Source organism: Mustela nigripes, chromosome 8 (genome assembly GCF_022355385.1).
Source record: "Mustela nigripes isolate SB6536 chromosome 8, MUSNIG.SB6536, whole genome shotgun sequence".
In the NCBI taxonomy this organism is placed as follows: Eukaryota; Metazoa; Chordata; class Mammalia; order Carnivora; family Mustelidae; genus Mustela; species Mustela nigripes.
The window spans coordinates 8,540,203-8,557,783 of record NC_081564.1 but is presented as its reverse complement, the minus strand read 5'-3'; the positions used below and the strand labels follow the sequence as shown (position 1 = coordinate 8,557,783).

At 47.8% G+C, this 17,581-nt stretch overlaps 1 protein-coding gene and 1 pseudogene across 6 annotated transcripts in view; both read right to left on the bottom strand.

The window, feature by feature from the left end:
• The window catches only part of CUX2 (cut like homeobox 2), a 258,613-nt gene that overhangs the window by 132,199 nt on the left and 108,833 nt on the right, over window positions 1–17,581 (bottom strand). The gene's annotated exons all lie outside the window — the stretch shown is intronic.
• LOC132024066 (small nucleolar RNA U13) lies at window positions 16,541–16,637 on the bottom strand (annotated as a pseudogene).

The window sequence follows — 17,581 nt, the reverse complement described above, 5'->3', positions numbered from 1 at the left end:
GTGGTTTTGATTTGTATTTCCCTGATGCCAAGTGATATGGAGCACTTTTTCATGTGTCTGTTGGCCATCTGGATGTCTTCTTTGCAGAAATGTCTTGTTCATGTCCTCTAACCATTTCTTGATTGGATTATTTGTTCTTTGGATGTTGAGTTTGCTAAGTTCTTTATAGATTTTGGATCATGAGGCTCCTTTAGAATCCTTAGATGAGCTCAGTGTCTGAGGGGAGGGAGAACACTGACTCAGAAGGTCATGGCCAATGGGTGGCAGGCCGTGGGGCCGGGCTTCTGTGTGGGATTCAGTGGAGCACACACGATGGAGGGGAACAGCTGGGGAGGCATGTCTAACATGGTAGATCCTGAATCTGGATGAAAACTATGAGCCCCTTAACATCAACCACATGATACGCGAAGCTATAAGAAACGGAGGATAACAACAACAATAATAGTAACGGCGGTAACAGCCAATGCGATGAGCCCAAGCTCTGCACCAGCCACCGTTCTAACTCATTTATTCCAGTAGTATAATTATTATCCTCATTTTGCGATTAGGAAACGGGCCCAAAGAGATAAACTTGGTCTTCCCAGGTCACAAGACTGGTAAGCGAAAATTAATCATTAACATTTCTCTGGTACTTACTGAGTGTCAGAAACTGCTCCCTGGTCTGTGTACCTGACAGGCATTCTCTTGATTTACCTTTGTAACACCGCTCCTGGGGAGGGGGGGAGGTTATTGCTATTACCGCCATTTTACAGGTGAGCAAACTGAGGCTCAGAAAGAGAGAACGTGAATTAAGCAGTTCATCAAGGGTGGCGCTAGGACTGGAACACATTCCACAGGCCTTGAAGTCTTTTGGGGACTGTTTCCTGGCCTCCCAGGGACCTTGTGAGGCAGGAAAGGGACAAGGGGAGTTCACAAGCCTGCACGAGACTTCCGGGTTCCACTATTAAGAGGCAGCCAGAGTACCGTCTTGCCCGTCTCAGTCTCCCTTGGCCCTGGGCTGTCCACTGACCTCCTTGTGTCCTTCCCTGCCTCAGAGCCGGGGCTCTTCCCTGAGCTTGGTAAGTGACCACCATTTTCCAGGGAGCCTCAAGATGCCACTTCTTCAGGAATGTTCACCTAGGGGCTCCACAGCCCCTGCATTTTCCAATCAGAATCCTCAGCACAGACATAAATAATTCAACTTTGTTACAAGTGACCATATCACAAACACCCATCTCTCCCACTGCACCTCACCTTGTTCACCTCTGTCTATCCTGCCACATAGTAGGTGCTTAAGAAATATTTGTTGAATAATCAAAGTGGGGCTCCCTGCCCTTTCAGTGTCTCCCAAGGCAATGTGGTCCACATGTGACAGAATCATAGGGCGCCTCAACTCCCCATGAAAAGAACCCAGGTGCACTTTGAGTTTCCAGTGGCCTTCCCCCTTCCCAGATGTGTACTGTTCAAATTCAGACCTGGTTCTAAGCCAGGTCTTAAATGTGGGGAGGTGGGTAGCTATATATGTGGTTTTGTAGAAAAGAAAGAGAGGAAGAGATAGAGGGAAAGAAAAAGGAAGGAAGGAAGGGAGAAAGGGAGAGAGGGAGAGAGAGAAGAAGGAAAAGAAAATGTTAAGGACAGGGGACAGGGTCCTGGGTCCATCCTGAAGCCAGGGAAGTTGTGAAACAATGATGACCCAGTCAGAGGGCTGGACTGGTCAAACCAAGAGCAAATTATAATCCTCCAGACCGTGGGGCTGTCCGCCAAAAATACAGATCTGTGAAGGGGTATCTCATACAGAGAGGCCACAGTATATTAGATTTATCATACACTCCAGCCAAGATGTGCTGCTGAGATTTCGGGGCAAGATTTATTACACTGGCTGGTTTTTTCAAAATGAAAGTGAAAAGAGGATATTCTGGCAAAACCGCGGGCTGTTAATGGGGTGAGAATCACATAAAATGGATCATCTTCAAATCTCCTCGTATGCACAGACAGAACTTTGCAAAAAACCCTGGAGTTTTTGGAAAAAATATGCTCAAACCAGTGTTTTCATACTGACTTCCTGGTTGATCTTAAGTGAATTATTCTCATTCCTTGGAAGTGTATTTCTTATTTGCAAATAATAGCATAATACCACAAAATAGAAGCCCTAATTTATTGCCTGATTATGCAGGTCACTGTGGGTCACTCTGCTGAACTGGCAACAACGCCTCAAGACAGTGCTATTCTTGTCCCCACAACACAGATAAGAAACTGAGGTTCAGAGGGGTGTAGTCAGTCAGTGGCAAAACCAGATCGCTAACCCAGACCTGGAGCCAGCTGCACTCAGAATCCATCGCTGACCTCCTGTTCTGAAAAGTTAGCTCTGCCCGTTCAGATGAAACCTATGGGATAAACTCAGACCTCATCATTCCCATTCTCAAAATGGAGATTCCAACAAAGAAGGCCCAGATACCTTCTAGTCCTGGTGGTGTCTGCCTTTTGCAGAGAAAGCTGCAGGGGGAAGAAAAAATGGGTGATTTTATTTTGATTTCTCCTGATCTTTGGTTTCTTCTGAGCTCTCTGAACATTGGCAGGTTCAGCTTGTACCAGGTAAAAGTGGGCTCTGCTCCCAGCAGGCACAAAAAACATTTTGGAGCCATAAGCCACAGGAACGCTCACATGCCAGAGGGGACAGAAACGTAAGGATGTAAAAGCCTCCCAGGTGAGGTGTCATGTCTGGCTAAAGGGGTCCAGGATAGGGAGAAGCAGAAACTCTAGAATAATGGTTATCAACTTGGCGGGGGGGCAGATTTTGCCCTCCAGGCACATTTAGCAAGATCTGGAGATACCTTCCAATTGTCAGAACTGGGGGGTACTGCTGACATTTAGTGGGTAGAGGCCAGAGATGTTGCTAACCATTGAAAATGTACAGAGCACCCCTATCACAAAGAATTATATGGTCCAAAATGTCCGTAGTGTGTGGGGTTGAGAAACCTGGATCTACAAAGAACCGGGGGGGGGGGGGGACATCTGGCCCGGAGTACAGAAGACTCAGAGACAGGGGGCATCCTTACATATTTGATAGAAAGGAGAGGAACTCAGATCTGTGTGGGCAGAGGAAGTTACATATAAACAGGTTTCAGTTCACCATAAGGAAGACAGCCTTGATAATGATTAAATGAGTTCTTGGTCCTCAAAGGTTTCCCAGCATCAAGTGGTCAACTCCTGGGCCCAGTAGAAGGGAAAGCAAGCCTGGAACAGGGACCTGGAAGAAATGACCTTTCTTTTTCCATCCAAATCTGACACCAGATAAAGTTCCCAGGAGAATAGCAATGAGATTTGAAGTTCCTTCTGGAACCTTCCATAGATGATCTCATTTAATCCTGACTGAGGCCCAAAGAGGTAAATCACCTGTCGGAGCTCTCTGAGCTCAGGAAAAGCGGGAGTTAGGGTTCAAAACCTGTGTCTGTCTGTCTGTCTATCATTAGGAAGATACTCCTCAAATGCAATAATTGTCCTTGCACTCTTGAAAGCACAGTCCCTACCCCAAGGCCACGCACCCACCCAACCTGTCACTGCCTTGATTTAGCATCAGTCAGAAAATCTGGACCCAACATTTGAGACCTAAGTTCAACAGTTCAGCCCTCTCCTATGTTAAGGACACAAAAACAAGTTCCCTAAATGGCCCAGCCCCCTGCTTATTTTTTTAAACAAAAACACTGCAACCGGCAATGAAAAGACATTGTCCCAAGCGCACACTTTAATTGATGTCCCCGACCATTCAGGAATATGGATGAAAGAAAACTTGCTTTATTAATACGCCCTCATGCTATAATTAGCACAACTTATTGTCACTGCCTTCTGCTAACGTTACAAGTGTGGACAAAAAAACTTTTGTCACGAACTCAACACCATACTGCCACATGGCCAAGACTGCCAAGCCGGCCACAAAGAGAGAGGAAAAGCACAGGGCTTAAAGAGGCCGCTTTGAGGCACTGGATTTTGACCTATACATTTATGACATAACTTGATCATTTCCCACTGATAAGAATGACCCAAATTTAAATGTTGGCCGCTTCTGTACGAATATACATATTTCCTGCCACTTTGAGGAAGTTTCCCTAATAACTGGGAAGCTTTGTGGAAAAGTGGAAAAAGGTGTGGGTGAGGGGGTGGGGGAACCAAGGGGAAAAAAAACCTTAAATGTTTAATATTCAATAAATGTGTCAATTTTACATGCAGAGGCAAATGGGTCTTTATTGAGGAATTGGTAAATTTCCTCCGAGAAAAGTAAGTGCATTTTAGCCTTCAAGGAGTCCCAGCTGAATAGAAATGGAATGTGATTTGTGATAAAACTCAGCTGCTCTATAAAAGACGTTAAATAAATGTTGCTGTTTCACCAGGGATATACAAAATTGATTGCATTATAGACTGATTCTAAGATGCTGCATCCCTGTACGGCCCCTCACCAGCTTCCGTGTGTGTGGGAAGCTGCTTTCAGAGACAATTTAGACTACGTTGCAACTCCTATTCCTCATGCTGTGGCAGAATTTTCTAGAAATGCAACATTTCCCCTGCATGCTTTGTTTTAGGTTGAACCATAGGAAACTGCTGATATTGAACCATTTTGTATTTCAGAAAAATGACAATTCCTTCTATATCTATTTAATATTTCTGGTGGACTGGCCCTATCATCCTGGGTGAGACCCTTGACCCTACTAAGGGAAATCCGGTCACCATCTAAGGTTCAGGCCAGAGGGCATTCTGGGCCTGGGTGAGACTCTTGCCTTTCTTTCAGGTGGGTGAGCCTGGGAATATCTCCTGCCCTTTCTGAACCTTAACTTGCCCCATCTGCAAAATGGGTTCAATTCTACCTTTTGCTCAGGGTACCTGGAAAATCAAATGAGGTAACAGATATGACCCTAGCTAGTAAACTGTCAATCATTTACGACGTGCTAATTATTTTAAGATTTCTTTATTTATTTGAGAGAGAGTGTGTGTGAGTGCGGGTTGGGGGAGTAGAGGGAGGGGAGATGAAGAATCTCAAGCACTAAGTGTGGAGTCTGACATGGGGCTTGATCTTGTGACCCTGAGATCATGACCTGAGCCAAAATTAAGAGTGGGTTGTTTAACTGACTGAGCCACCCAGATGCCCCCACAACCTGCTAAATATTATAAGGTATTTGTTGTATATCCAACCAATGGGCTGCAGGTGGGCTACAGGAGGCAGATATGACACACACAGTCTCTCCCTTAAGGAACTGATAAGGCCAGTGTCAACATATAACTCCTTCAGGTAAGAAATTAGGTTTCAGGGATTGATGGATGAGTCCAAACTGATCAGGAAGACTTTCCAGAAAGAGGGTGCCTAGACTCAAACGCTCTCAGACATGTCCATGCTTTCCATGCTCGCTGACAGCAGAGGGTCTAGCCACCTCCGATTCCTGGCCGGATGCCTACAGAGCTTTCTTGTAAGGATCCCTGGATTAATGCCAGCCACTCTTCTACCATCCCATTCCTGCCTTGGCAGCCAGAGAGAGTATTTCAAGATACAAACTGGATACCGACACTTTTCCTGCTTAAAACCTCTCCAGGTTTCCCATCTAATTTCACATAAAATCCAAACTTTCCAGTCAGCCTGTAGGGCCTCTAGGGGCCCAGGACACTGTGCTCCCCGTGCCGCACCTCCCCCACAGTCCTCCTCACTTTGCTGCTACCATTCTATCCCTTATTCTGTGACTGGAAACTGCCAAGCCAGCCACAGGGCCTTGTAAGGAACTGTATCCACAATTCCCACTACCCGGCTACCCCCTCTTTCCAGTCTTTTGCCCAGCTTGGCCGTTCCCAAAGTGTGGTCCCTAGACCAGAAGCGGCAGTGTTACCTGGGAACGTATTAGAAATGTAAATTCTTAGACCAGCTCCAGACCTGCAAATCAGAAACCCTGGGGCTGATGCCCAGCAATCTTTTTAACCAGTCCTCCTGGTGATTCTGATGCGCACTCAAGTCTGAGCACCGCTGGCCTAGCTCAGTCCATCCCCTGTGTCAAGTTTCAGCGCAGACATAACTTTTGTAAGAACTGCACCCCAGGAGAAGGTCAGGTTCTGACGGTCATGGGCTCTTACTCCCTGCTCCTCATTTCTATGAAGCACTATTGAGATTGTGATGTAATAGTCAATTGCTTTACGACTGCGTCTCTTCATGGCTAGACTAGGAGCTCCTATGAGGGCAGGTACCAATGCGCCCCAGCACCTCACTGTGCCTGGCCCAGAGAAGGTGCCCAGTAACTGTGTGTTGGATGAGCAGATAAACGAATGCACAAAGGAACAAATGAAGGGAGCCCTGGAAAATGACAGATGTTCATAAAGAAAACAAGCCTGGGAATCCTATTGTCCATCCACCCAGCCACAGAACACTCCCATTCCCATCTGATTTTCTAAATATCACCCCAGTCAAATCAGGAGCCAATTATAGTAGTGCCTGGAAGTGACCGTCAAATTAGAAAGAAGGAAAAGATGGCAAACCAGCAGAGGGGGGATTCCCATCCTGTGGATGAACAGCACAGTGGCTAAGCTGGGAACCCCCCTCCACCCACCCCCTCAGGGAACCACAGACCTCTCCCTCTTCCCCAACAGTGACGGGCTGTGCAGGAAGCTTCCAAATAAAAACCTGGAGACTGACAACATTGCAAGCGGGAAATCTACCTGTCAGCTCGGAAGATCCAATCCCACAGCTGTCCGAACCTGCCGGCTGAGACAGAGTCCGTCCTAAGCCCTGAGTTTACTGGAAGCTTCTTGATGCTCCATGCCAGTGTGTTCTGCTCTCTTGGAGCTTAAGCTAGAAGGGAAATCACTTCCTTTCCTATAACTCAGAGCAATTATATTCTCTTAACGTGGACAGCTGGCTCACTGCTGCTCTCCTTACTTATGTTTTCCAAATGCTATCAGTTCTGGGAAGATCAATTATTACTGAAAAGTCGAGAAACGCTCACCGGTTATTTGCATTGATTTGGTTGACAAGACACAGGTTCCTTATGAACTACGGATGTCTGTGGAGGGGACAGGGAGGAGAAAAATGCAAGAATCTGGGACAGCTCTGGCTTCAGTCTCCAGCAACTGCAGGCATCCAAGGAGGAAGAATGCCTTGCCCAGGATGGGGACACCAAAACACCCTCCCTGAGCCCCTAAAACAAAGCCATTTCCGTAAAGACAAATGGGTAGCTGCGCTGCAAGCAGCCACGATGATATAATTGGCCTGTTACCGCATCATCTTTAATCAATAGGATCCGGAGTTTCCACAGCTTGTACAGCCCAAATCTCCCTGGCAGCCAAGAACCAGCGGGTTGTTAAAAGGCCCGATAGTTCTGCCTCGCTAATGGGTGGCTTGTTCCCTCAACCCTGCTGATTTTTTAAATAAACCTAAATTCCAATAATTGTTTAATGTTTATTTTTATTTAGTTCTGGTTCAGATGCTCTGCGTCTCTCTGACAGAAATTGATATCTGGCTCATGGTGAGCTTTATTAAAACACACACACACAGACACAAACACACATACACTCACGCAGATGCCACACACCCACTGGGAAGTGGTTTACTTATTTGGTTATTTATCTAGCTGCGGTCTAGACCCACGTATCTAGAGAAGAAGATGGACAAGAGGACAAAGCTACACTTTCTCTCTGGCTCCTTCCCTGCTAATCCTTCACCAGGGAGCCCTATTCTCTACGCGGGCAACCCACAGAGGTGATGTATAGCCTCTAATTGTGGCCTGCATTTCTGGGCACCATCTCCGACTTCTTCTCAGTGTCACTGCGGCCACATGCTGGAACGACTCACCAGAGAGGGCACCCTGCGCTGTTCCTCTATGTGCTTAAAATAAACAGGACCCACTGCCCCCACCCCCAGCTACCTGTATACAACAGGGACATGGGGACAGAGGCTTCCCTGTACCCCAAGGAAAGCAAGAGGCAAAAGGCTTAAACTGCCTGCCTTGGCTGGAGACAGCCATCCTCACCCTTACACAAGCCCCTCTCGTCTTTCCATCTGGTGCATCTCAGAAAAGCCGAGGTGAGTCTGAGCTAAGGGCAAGTTTTTCAGTGATTTCTCGTCCTTTTGTGGGTGCTTGCATTGCAAGCTTATGCTGTGCCTTTCATCCCAAGGGGCTCATGCCCTCCTTCCCTGAGTCACTGCAAATCAATGACCTGAAAATCAGGCTATCAAACTACAGACGCTCCTTCCCTGCACCCCGTATTCTGTCCATCAAACTGGGGACTTTGTTATCTCCTTCACCGCCAAGTCGAACCAGCCACGGAGACCTGTGATGTCCGCAATGGATGGGGTATCAGCAGCATCCGGTCCTTCCTCCTGATGCCAACGCCACCTGCCGGTTCAGACCCATGAGGCTCCACCAGGGGTCCTGTGAAACCTCTTGCTGGCCTCTCCCTGCATCTTCCCCTCCTCCACTGTGATTCCCAGATATCCCCTGGCATCACTGATCCCAAACACTAGCACGATCTCATCACTCCTGATCCCACTCCCTTCCATTCTTGTCCCCCCCTCTCCCCGAGCCTTTCCAGCACATCTAGCCATAGGTCAAGGACCCAGACACTAAAGAGGGACAATGTGCAATTTGCAGCTTTCTAACAAATGAAACATAAAAAGAAATAGTGTTAAAAGTGCCTCTTTCCATTGGGAAAAGGGAAGGTTGGAATGACCAAGAAGTGAGTACAGAGGAATGTTTTAAAGAATCCAGGTCCAGTGACCAGAAGAGGTGGGTCTGCCACAGCTGAAGCCACTTTCCAACTGTGCGTCCTGGGCAAGTCACCCCATCCCTGTGATCCTGGTGGTGGCTGTCATGTGACTAATTAATAATCTCATCTTGGGAGGTTTGGGCCGGAAGCTCAGGTTCAGTCCGTCACCACTGTGGGGGCTGTTACTGTTGATTACCCCCCCTCAAAATATTCCTTCCGTTGACGCATTCAAGTGCCCCCCGTCTGTACCTGGAGTTCACGTCCATCCACAGCAAGCCATCACAAACAGTCTCAAGCAGGCCCTCCATCTTCTTTGGAGGGCCCATGGGTCATCTTGCGGCCACCCTGACCCTTGCCCCCCGGATGATGCAGCCCTGTCACTGGCCACAGCAGCAGAATGACGTTTCTGTGCAGTCCCACAACCTAATAATTGTCCCAATACATACGGCGTGTACTCAGGATCTATTATCAGCTAATGAGTAAATAATATTCTGTTCTAAATCCAAAAGCGCTATTAGATACCAGAGGGGGACTAATGGGTGTTTTAAGACCCCTTTAATCACATATTAACGTGCCGCGAAGCAGGCTGCGGAGCCCATATGCCAGTCGCCCTGTGACTGAGGAATCTTCTTCCCTTTAAAGAAAAGAACGAAGCAGGGGAAGAGAGCAAGCCCTTGTCCTTGGGTCTGGTCAAGAAGCCAGGCCAGCCCTGAGGCTGGAGGAACCCCTCAAAGCTGCTTTGCTGTCTCTGAGTTAGGATGTTGCCAAATCTTGGTCTCCTTCTTGGAGGTGTGATGGGTACAGGGGAGAGAGTCAGTGTCCTCAGGCTGTCGTAACAAAGTGCCATCAAATGGGGGATTTAAAACAACAGAAATAGGGGTACCTGGGTGGCTCAGTGGGTTAAGCCGCTGCCTTCGGCTCAGGTCATGATCTCGGGGTCCTGGGATCGAGTCCCGCATCGGGCTCTCTGCTCAGCAGGGAGCCTGCTTCCCTCTCTCTCTCTCTCTGCCTGCCTCTCTGCCTACTTGTGATCTCTCTCTGTCAAATAAATAAATAAAATCTTAAAAAAAAAAAAAAACAGAAATATATCCTCTCACAGTTTTGGAGGCTGGAAGTCCGAAATCAAGGTGTTGGTAGGGCTGTGTTCCCTCTAGGACAGGGAAGGCCTCTAGGAGAGGAGGCCTCCTTGTTCCTTCCGGTGTCTGGTGGCTGCTTGCTGTCCTTGGCTTTGCTTGGCCTGTGGCTATATCCCTCCCTTCTCTGCCCCCATTGTCACAGAGTCTTCTCCCTGTGTGTCCTCTCCTCATACGCAGGTCATCAGATTCAGGGACCCCTCTAATGCGGTATGATCTCATCTTAATTATATCCGCACAATCTTTCCAAATAAGGTCATATTCTCAGACTGGGGGACACTATTCAACATAGTAAAGGGGTGAGGGACTGGGTGTCGGAAGGGGGAGGAAGAGGCTCAGATGTGGAACCTTAACTCTGAGTGACTGTAACACAGAGTTCCTGACATTTTGCCCTCCCCGGTCCCTGCCCACCACCAAACATTCCAGAAAAGTTCAAGCACCCGACCCAAATTCCTCCCACCGATCCATCGTGTCATATTAGCAACTTAGTTTCTTATTAGCCACTTCCCATCGAATCACATTAATATTTGTTTTCCCTAATACAATGCAGGAGTCTTCTCAGATTAGCAACTTTCTCATCACATTAGTGGAAACAACTACTAATACAATACAATCCGAACATGACACAGTCTGATGGAGAATTGCTAACACAATCCGACTCCCCTCTGCCTTGGTCCAGGAATGTCGTCCTGTTGTTGAGCAATGCGGGGACATGCTGAGACAATCAGTCCCTGGTGAGCAAAGCCACACAGGCCACCCTGGACAGATGGGATGAGATCCAGGTATAGTAGGAGGTCTCCCCTGGAAGGAACCAATTTATGGGTCTCTCCTGTTTCCAAACACCCCCTACTCCCATAAGGAACATTCTCACTCTTCTCCTCAACATCTAAGCAACCTTGGAATCTTCAGGGAAAAAGAGACAGATGGAGAGAGGGGTCCGTTATACTTTCTACAGCCTCGTTCTCTGCAGCACTAACTTTATTGGTGTGACAAGGCAAGGCCAGCATTGCCAAGGTTAATTCATCAAGGATGTGTGGACACAGCAGAGCTAGGGTGAAGTGAGGAGCCAGACTGTTGTGCTGACAAGGCTGCTGGGGGCGGGGGTGACGACACTGAGCTAGTGATAGGCTCTCACAAAGTGGTTTAAGGAAAGCCCCCCTCAAGCTTGCTCAAGCTCTAGACTGGATTTTTTTGTTTGTTTGTTTTTTAAAGATTTTATTTATTTATTTGACAGAAAGAGAGAGATCACAAGTAGACAGGAGTGGGGGGGGAAGCAGGCTCTCCACTGAGCAGAGAGCCTGATGCGGGGCTTGATCCTAGGACCCTGAGACCATGACCTGAGCTGGAGGTAGAGGCTTAACCCACTGAGCCACCCAGGCGCCCCATGGACTGGCTTGGGTTCTTATGTATCACTGCCATGTCCTAGCTAGGTGATCTCAGACATGTAACTTAACATCTCGGTGCCCCAGTTTTCCCCTTTGTAAAATGGTAAGGAAACAAGTTCTACCCATCTAATTGTTAGGAGGCAATGAGATAGGAATAGAAAATAGTTAGAAGCTTGCACAGCATTTGGCATGTGATCAATCAGCCTTAAAGACACAGAAATGGTGATGACTGCAAATCCTAAAGTAAGTCAAGTTCAACCCCATGTTCTGAGTGAGCTCTGGACTAGTCACTGTGGAAAAACAGAAAGTTGAGTCTGTCCTGTGGAGACAGGATGCCAAACCAGGAGACAGGGGTCACAGCCTAAGTTCTCAAGCCAAATCATGTCATCTGAACTTCATCTTCAGGGAAACTGGGAGCTATGGAAGCAAAAGGCCCCAAGTTTTAGTAGAGTTGAGGGAATGCAGGCGTGTGGGGACAGGAGACATTGCTTCTCTTGCTGCCAAACCACCTGTCTTCTTACTGGCTCCTTAAGTCCTGGCAGAGAGAGAGGCTAAGAGGTGGCAAGAGATGGAGGCAGACAGAGGCAGGGAGAACAGCAAAGAAGCTGAGTGTAGGCTTCTCTATGGCGGCGCTTGCTTTCTTGGTCTCTCCGCCAGTTTGTCTGAGAGACTGGCAGAGCCCCCAGCCCACTTTAAACTATCCCAGGCAAAGTTGCCGAATAATTCTCACTGCCTCCAAACGGCGCTCCACGTGGTGGCCAAGAGCCTGCTGCCAAGAGGCAAGTGGCCAAGATTCTCTTCCAACAGAGACATCCCCTTGCCAATCAGAACCCAGCCTGCACACATCTAGTAAAATCAGACTATTTGCCATGAGCCAAGCAAATGACTAAGTCAGGACTTCTAGACCCTGCCCACGGCCTTCCCCCATCCCTAAAGCCTCCCAACAAGGAGGAAGGTCTATATCCCAAGGACCTAAGAACCTGCCCTCTCCTCGTTTGACCTTCAGGATCCATCCGCTGAAATCACAGCCTCTGGAGTCAAAATGCACAGATTCAAAGACCAGCCCCTCCAACTGAGCTGCTGTGCAATCTGGGGCAAGTGACCTAACCTCTCTGAGTCCCATAAGAGTTTCATAACAGGTTCATAACAGTTTCTGTCTCATAGAGTTGTTAGGAGAATTAAATGAGATCATATATGAAGAGCACTTTCCTAACTCCGGGCATTTAGTCCATGCTCAATAAATGTTCATTTGGGATATCTTTAAGACACTTCATCTATCTGGAACTCAGCTAACTAACAATATCAGCTATCCAGAATGGGGCTAAGGGCCAGATGATTTTCAGAAAAAGCCTCCAAGCAGTTAAAATAAATGTCCGAGCCAACACATGGAATGTGTAATCATGAAAACCATTTTTTATATTACTAGGAACATTATGGTCCTATAATTAATACAATAATAAGGTAGTACTCAGTAACCACTACTACCAAGCTTTGGGCATGGCAATTAAATACATCTTGTCATTTAACCAGTGGTATGCCAGTAAATGCTTAACGACCAGTTCACTGGAAGGAAAGGGGGAGCTCTGATGTGTACCATTTCTGTGGCGTAGACTTTCCCCACTGTGGTCAACTTCTAGCACCCACTGTTGTCACTACACCTGGGAGTGGGAAGGGAAGCTAACAGCAGGTTCTTGTCAGCCAGCTTGGGTAACCGCTGCATTAACCGACCCAGGTCCCTATGAGGTCAGTGCTATTTTAGGCCCATTTTCTAGACAAGGCAAGCAAGGCTCAGGGACACAAACCTCCTTGCCTGAGATTATACGGTGAGCAAGCTGCGGCAGCACGGGGATTCAAACACAGGTCTGTATGGACTTTTAAACTCCTGCTCTCCGCATTAGGCCTAGCCCCCAGCCTTGTTAGCACAATAATACTGATTACTTGGTAAAGAGGGATGATAGTGAATGTCCTCCCTCCCAAACTCATGCCCACCTCTGTTCAATCTGGAGGCCACTTTCCTGGTGAGGTCTCTCTGGTTTGGTTCTGCAGACCCTCCTGCTGTCCCCACCCGCCATGCCACAAACCCCTCCGCAGCCATGATCTTCCCCTGTGCCGGACAGCCAGACACCTTTATAAGATTTTTTAAAAGTCATCTACATGTTGACGTTCTATAAAGAGCCCCACACTGGGCTCCCTGCTCAGTGGAGAGCCTGATTCTCCCTCTCTCTCTGCTTGCCTCTCTGCCTACTTGTGCGTGCGTGTGCGCACTCTCTGTCAAATAAATAAATAAAATCGTTTAAAAAAAAAGTCATCTACATTTCATCAGAATTTCAGTTGATAAAAGAGGATGGGGAAAAAGAAATCATATCATATATGATATTGCCAGCTACATACCACTGATCTGCTATTAATGTTTGCACAGAGTTAGCAAGCCTATGAAGAAGGGACTGAGGGAGAGAGGGACAGGGAAACGCAAAATATCGCCTTATTTTCATTTTAGTTTTACTAAGTGAAGCTGGGCACCCTTCTCACGGTGGCAGTCTTTTCAACCATTGTGTGGCAATGTCAGATTCCACTTACTGGAAAAGTGGTGGGTCTGAGCATTTGTGACCACCCACTGTGCCAAAGGGTGGAGGCCAGCACGCTTCCTAATGACCGAGATGACAGGCCCACGTCTCCCACATCCTCACCTCCACCAACAGTCCCTCAAGACACAGGGGTCATGTCTGCAGCAGCTGCCTGTCGTCTCCACTTCTCAGATTTTCATGGGTTCAAGAATCACCCAAGTGGAGATTCTGACTCCAGAGGTCCAGTGTGGGTCTGAGTCCCTGCATTTCTAAATAGGCCTTCAGGTATAGGAATGTCACCAGTCCATGCTGGACCACCCTTCAGGTAGCTAAGGTCTAAATCCCAAACACTCAAACTGCTTAACTGCTTGTGGGCCCCCAACATTCCTCTGTGACTCAAGGTCTTAGAAACCCCTGAAGCAATTATAGCTTGACTCCTAAGCGCAAATACCTCAGAGTTTGCCCCAATCCACGTGGGTCTCTCATGGTCACTCTCTGTGACAAGCCCCATCTTGTACTAACTCCTCTTCAACAAATACCAAGCTCCTACCCAATACTGGGCATGCGCAGGTGCTGGGAATATGGAAAGACCCAATGCCTGCCTGATAGTCTCCTTCACTTGTCAGGAAAATGCCTAAAGGCTATGGGCTCAGTTTCCAGGTAGTAAGAACAACAGACACGTAGGTAGTACTTAGCATGTGCAAGGGACTGTTCCAAGCACTTTATAAATATTAACCCTTTTAACCCACCCTAAGCAGTAGGTCCAGTGATTAACTTCATTTTACAGGGGAGGACCAAGATTCATGAAAATGAAGTCACATATCTGCAAATGAAACGATTTAACACCTCACCCCAGCCCAACTCCAGAAAAGAAAGTTATATACTTGGGACTAAAGGATACTCTTGGGTAGTACCATGAACTTGATACTACCGGCAGGCAAGTTAAGTAGTTATTACCTGAGTGGGACAGAGAGGCATGAGCAGGGAGAAGGCTTATATAATTCAGGACTCTTGGTTGTAAACAACAGAATCCCAACTCAAAGTAGCTTAAACACAAAGGGGAAACTGTTGCTTACATATCTGAACAATGCAAGAGCAGCTTCAGGCATGACTAGATCCAACAGCTCAAACAAGACTGACAGAGTTTGATTTCTCTCTCTTGGCTCTGCTTCCCTCTGTCCTCCGTTTCCCTTACCATGGCTGGCTTCCCCAGTAATTTGGGGAACATAGCTGCTGGCAGCCCCAGAGTCACATTCTCCCAGAGGAAAGAGGACTTTGCTCCCTGTCATGTTCATATATAAGTCACAGGAAAGTTTTGTTGGAATACATCCACACCCAAGCACGTACATACTGTCCACGGCTGCTTTCCTGTTACAATGGCAGAGAGGAGTAGTTGGAACAGAAACCATGTGGCCCATAAAGCATAAATGTTTACTCTCTGCCCATTTCCAGAAAAACCTGTTTTAGACGGCAATAGTGACAACAATAACACTTAGCTAACACAAACTGAGTACACAGCATATACCAGATACACTTCGAGGCACTTGTTTTTCTCTTAAAACAATGCACCGAGGTGGAGAAACTAAAAACCTGAAGAGGGTAAGAGCAGTCAAGCTCAAGGTTAGTCAGCCAGCAAGCAGGAGAGCTGGGTTTTGGATTCAGCAGCATGACTCCAAATCCCATAGTCTTAACAGCTCCGCTAATCAAATAAGGGTCTTCCGGAAGCTTCAGTAGATAGGTTTTTCTAAATCAGGGTGTGATTTTCCAACTACTGGTTCAAGAAACACACACATACATGAACATGTATTTTCTAAAGTCTAAATGCTAAAGCAAACGGTGAATCCCACACAGAGCGCACACTGTTCTTGAGCTGTTTGGTGCTGCCCCATCAATGCTCCGATGGACACAACTGTCCCAATGAACCACTGGGGTCTTCCAGTGGGCAGAGGGGCCCCAAGCCCCATGAGCTGGCTGAGACTTCATGTCCCAGAAGTTGCAGCTTTAGTGCTACTTGAGTCCAACATGAATGCCAGCCCTTGCCCACTGAGGACCCCAGGCAGGAACTCCAGAGATAAACCTACCTCTTTTGAGATGGGATCTCAGCAGGTCCCAAGAATTCTGAAGAGCCCATGAACTTTTGCTTTTTCTCATTAATTTGTAAAGCCCTGCTTAGGAAGTTGCTGGGGCAATCCCAAAGATCGAGTCTTGTCTCTTGCCCTCAGTGGGTCATTGGGACACTTTGGGCTGGGGGGATAGGGGGACCCTCACTGCCAGTAGAGGGAGGCAGGAGCTGGTGTTCAGAAGCATGTCCCATGTCCAAAAGAAAGTTCACAGCTTCTTAGTCTTGGATTCAAATTCTGATGTTGCCACTTAACAGCTCTGTGACCATGAGCTAGGTGTTTCCTCTCTCTGAGCCTCAGTTACCCCTCTGTAAAATGGGTGTGATGGTCATCCCTGCCCCCTTGAAGGGTACATGTGACTTTAAGAGACATTTTAGAGCAAGCATTTGGCACAGCATATGAAAGTGAAGAGATCAGGCTTTGCAGCCAGACTGGCTTAGTTTCAAATCCTGTCTATACCACACTGCTGTGCAACCACTGCTTTGCTGAACCTCAGCTTCCTGATCTGTATAATGGGAGTCAGTGCAGAACTTGCCTCTTGAGGTTGTTGTGAGGATTAACTCAGTTTATGGGTGGTTAGGACTGACACAGTAAAATGCTCAGCAGCTTTAGCTTTTTTTTTTTTAAACTATCAGATGGGTAATTGCTGAGGTTGTAATAACGTCTGAGGGGGGCACATGTCACACAACAGTGTGAACACCCAGTCATCACACTTATGAAAAGGATCAGCTTTAGCTTTTAAAGATTACCTTCAACCAAGGCACCCAAGAGATGATCATCTTAGCAATGCAGTGTATCTTTACTTTCTGAGCTAAAAGTAACACCAACTGGCCTCTAGAAAGACTGTCCCAGCCCCTGGGGGAGCCAGCCCTGCGAATAACCCAGCTTCACACAGCACCCAGCTACTGAGGTTTGGGACTAGGTCCCCAGAGCAGACATCCTTCTAATGGGTTTCCTGCATCAGTGCCCCCAGGGCTGTGCAGAGATAACGGGCAGGATGCTCTGCACGGCGCCCCAGAGCCAGGGACAGGTGGTCTGCCCTGTCCCTGGACACAGTCAGGTCCTCTAAGGGCCCCGCCCAGGTTTCTCACCTCATCCCAATGGCACACCCCCTGCAGAGCCCCCCACTCTTTCTTCCAGTGTCTTCCCATCTCAAGAAAAGGTGGCACACCCATTCCAGGTGTTCAGGCCAGGAGCCTGGGAAGCATTTCCATTCACTCCATTCTGCCACATTAAATCACCCACGCATGAACCCCATTAGCTCCACTTTTCTTGAAGCCCCAACCGAGCCTCCTCCTGGCCACCTGCTTGCCCCCGTAATGCTGTTTCAGAGGTATCCCCAATAACACTGTCAGATGGCATGACTTCTCTTTGTACCCTTCCGTCAGCTCTGTGGGCACTAAGTCAAAAACCCAGACCTCCTGTGTGGCTAAGGAGGCCTGTACATCTGGGTGTAGCCTAGCTCTCCTCCTGCACCTCCAACCCCAACGGCTCTGGTCACATAAGCCCTCTACCCTGCGGCAGCCTTCCCTGATACAAGCCACACACACGTGCACATGCGCACACATACACACAAACCCAGACACGCAGATATTCACAGAGGTCAAGAAGCACACGCCCAGACACAGAGATAAAAACACACACGCACCCAGACACATCCCACACTACCC